Source organism: Phyllostomus hastatus, unplaced genomic scaffold (assembly GCF_019186645.2).
Source record: "Phyllostomus hastatus isolate PE091 unplaced genomic scaffold, TTU_PhHast_1.1 phas_scaffold_755, whole genome shotgun sequence".
NCBI lineage: Eukaryota > Metazoa > Chordata > Mammalia > Chiroptera > Phyllostomidae > Phyllostomus > Phyllostomus hastatus.
The window spans coordinates 11721252-11725090 of NW_025334039.1; the positions used below are offsets into that span (position 1 = coordinate 11721252).

At 42.2% G+C, this 3839-nt stretch overlaps 1 pseudogene; it reads right to left on the reverse strand.

Annotated features, from left to right (window-relative positions):
- Positions 1–991: 991 nt before the first annotated feature.
- Positions 992–1398, reverse strand: LOC123810580 (annotated as a pseudogene).
- Positions 1399–3839: the final 2441 nt, after the last annotated feature.

Here is a 3839-nt window from a genome sequence, read left to right on the forward strand (position 1 = left end):
AAAGGACTAGACAAAAAACATGCATGAATGACCCATAGACACGGAGAACAGTGTGGGAATTAACTGTGGGAGTTGGGGGAGTTTATGTGATTCACCTTTCTGGTTTATAGGAATTCCAGTGCTGAGGTCTAAGGAAACTTGCAGTGTGCTTGCTGAACCTTCTCTGGTAGACCATAAGAAACCAGATATGATGGGAGATATGGTGGGCCCTGGCTTGCAAGTAAACATCGACCTGATTGTTGAAAGTGGAAGAATGTGGAGGCCTGGGAGCCAGGGAAGATTCCAGAAGGGACTGTGGGAAGATAGTGAGTGAATTTTGGAAAGGGAGTGATCTGATCACTTAGGAACCATCCATAGTGCACTAAAGAAAAGTCACAAAATGCGTCCAGTAGAAAATGTTTTTACTGGGAATTCAGGCAAATGCAATATATATTTGGAGTGTTTGGATCTTAGGAATTCATTTGTCAAAGTCAGAGCTCTAAAAAGTGCAAATGTTGCAGTAGAAATGAGGATTTCTTATAGAAGAATCAGTTTGCTGTCTGGTAAGGCCTGAAAGTCGATGATTCTTTTTCTGTACACTAGATAGCCACTCCCAGACGAGCAGCTCCTAGAAAACACTGACATGCAAAATGACTAGTATAGATGCTTCTCTTTCCTTAGGCCATGACAAGGTGCTGCTATGGCATGATACAGAACATGTCACAAACAAAATACGTTTTGAGCACTGCCTTTTTTTATCTACATAGTCTAACCTTTTCCTTTACGTGAATCTGATATATAAACCCTCACATCCCACCCAGGCCCTGTCCTTCCTCTGCCAAACCACAAAAAGCCTTTCTCGTGCAGTGAGTTTTCCACTTGCTCAGGAAGGATGAAAAGTTTCCGTCTTTCATTAGCCCCCAGGCCCCTCTTTCTCTTCTCACAGTTTCTAGTTATTAATCCTCTCATGAAAAATCTGCATAATCACCACAGATCAAGTCACTGAAGACTCTCACTCCTTCTGTTGTCCAGTCTCCAGCTCACTTTCGCCAGCAGCAACATTGGCCTTGGCAGTCCCCCTGACTTTCTTCATCCTGGTCTTGCATTCCTTTCTCTGTTTCATGAGGTCTTCTTCTCACGCAGGCCATGTCTTGCAGGTCTATGTTTGGGTTCATTTTCCTTCGTGCAACTCAAGGAATCATAAATCATGCCAAAGTCTGTTGACTTGCTGCCACCAATGTGGTTTCTGAATCCAAAAACAAAGATGATAGCTGGTATGGTCTTGTATATTTTTGTTAGTTTTTCCTGAATTTTTGTCTTAGGTACTGTTGCCTTCCCAGGGTGAAGGATGCCAATGACCCTCTGTTTCCGCTGAAGTCGTTTGTAGATCATGAACGTCCTGGTCTGGACAGTTCCTGTGTCGTTCGTGAAGGTGGCCGATCTTCAAGCAGCCGGGGAGGAAATGAGCCCCCAGACCTCTCGTTCCACAAAGCTGCCAGGTAAGGTTGGACTGTGGATGATGTTTATCTTTTGACCCCTGTCCTGCTTCTGGCAATGGGCTCTGTTGGCCCAACTTTCTTCATGGGCCACACTGGAAAAACTCTCCCAGCAGGCTGAGGAGATTTTATTTCCCTCCCAGAGCAGATTCTATTAGATTTCTTTTGTTTATAAATATGGGGTTTTAAGCTTTGTAGGGAAAATAATTTTCAATTTTTGTTTTTCTGTGGAATCAAGCCTATCTGTACCTCTCTTAGTAAGGTTACATAAACAAGAGGGACTGGAGGATGTTTTTTCTTCCTCAAAAGCAAGGAAAAAATGAAGTATTTTCCTTTTCCAAGGAGGGGCATGTATATGCAAAGGCTCTCATGAAAAACCTCAAATAAATTGTTTCCTACTAGAGTATATGCCTGTGGCCAGGAACGGAACAACCACTTACTGGGTCAGTGGTTCCAAAACCATAAACAAGAGCCGAATTAACCTAGCCTTTGGCTTACACTTCACCAGAGGTAGGAGTGCTTTCAATTTTTAAGAACTGTAGTCTCTGATTCCCAAGGGGCAGGCGATAAGTAAGGGCACAGGAACTACAAAGAAGTAGAAGAAAAAGAAACCGCTCTTTTCATCCCACTTTAAAACTATAGTTTTTATAGTCCAGCAGAAAATTGAATTACAACTGCCTTTTACTGTGTGCAGTTAGGAGAAGGACATGGGAGCAGAAGAAAGAGGATGGAATGGAGGAGAAGATGATGGTGGGGAGGGGGCAGCAGGAGGAGAAAAAACTGAGCCTTCGAGACAGTTATAAACAAAGACACGGAGGAACAGATACAGATATGGCCGGACAGAGACTTAGGTAGGAACTCTTCCACACAGACGGAGACAGACACAGACATACCCTTTGAGACAAACAGAGAAATGAACATATGCACTAGATTTATGTAGAACCGGATAAATGGATTAGAAGCACACACATTTGGAGAGCCACACACTGAGAGAGATGGAGAGAAATCAAAGGTTATTAAGGTGGGAAACAAGGAGAGAAACAAGGAAAAGAGGGGTGTGGGATGTGGGAACCCTATTCATTGAATGACTTCTATTCCTCACAAAGTGCCATGTGCTCATTGCAGGGGATCACAATGAAGTTGCTCTAAACACCAGTTTTTCTACACCAGTTGTAGAAAATCTCATCTACAACTGTCTTTAATTGTGTGATGACAGTCCAGCTACTTCGCTTCTCCGATGTTTAATTTCCCCGTTTCTAAAACGGGGGTAAGGATACCTATATTGCATGGCTGTTGTACTGACTAAATGACATACTATTGATAAAGTGCCTTGCTCATCACCTGGCTCAGAGTTAGTCCTCAACAGATGATGAGTAATATTATTATTAAAATCCGTAACACCACCATGGAGTAGGTGTTATATTATTCTTAATACAATAAAGAAATGAAAGCTCAGAAGTTAACTAGTTTGACCAAGCTACACAGTTGTTGTGTGGTGGGGGTCCAATCTGAATTCAGATCTACCTGGCTCAAAAGTCCACCCATTGCACTGCACCGTGGCAGAAACCTGCCTCATTCTGAACTGCCGCCCTGGTGAGCGTGCCTGTGTGCCTGCGTGCTTGCGTGTGTTTGTGGGGGAGACATGGTAACATGACTCACTCTAAACTTCCAAAATTGCTCGGAATGTTCAGATCTTGTTATATAAATTATTTTGGACTATGTGTGGGATTTTTAGACACTTCTTAGACTCCTTTTTCTGTATATCAATGGTGAAAATTTTTATTTTACATCTATGTGTAGTGACCTTTCAGGTCTTTGACCTTCTGGATACTGCTGCCACAATCCACCTTGTCTTTCTGAAACCATGGGTGTGAACGGCATGTCCTCTGTGCTTTCAATACTGCATGAAATTAAGCAAAGGCATCAATACAGCCCACGCTGTAGAGGTTATTCTGATCTCAAACATCTTAAGCAGGAAGGGTTAATCCCATTTATAAAGTTTTTTCATTCCAAGTCATGACCAGTTTTTCTTTTCCTAACTCTTAATTAAGCCAAACCATCTTTTCCAAACACTTGTGTTGAACTTATTTGCTTAGGACACTGTCTACCTACTTAGATATCCTTGGGAGCAAGAATTCTGTCTTAGTGTCACCAGGACCTGGTCTCCTGTTTGCCATAGGCAGGCACTGAACATTAATTGATTGAATGGGTGAATTCCTTCTGCAGACATCTATTGAAACTGACCTGTTCTTTAATCTTGATTTTTATCTTTTTCTACTGCATTTTGAGTAACTTATGTCTATGCCCTATGCTTATTCATCTTTATAGCCATTTCATGCTTAAGATACTGTCCTGAGGGCCAGA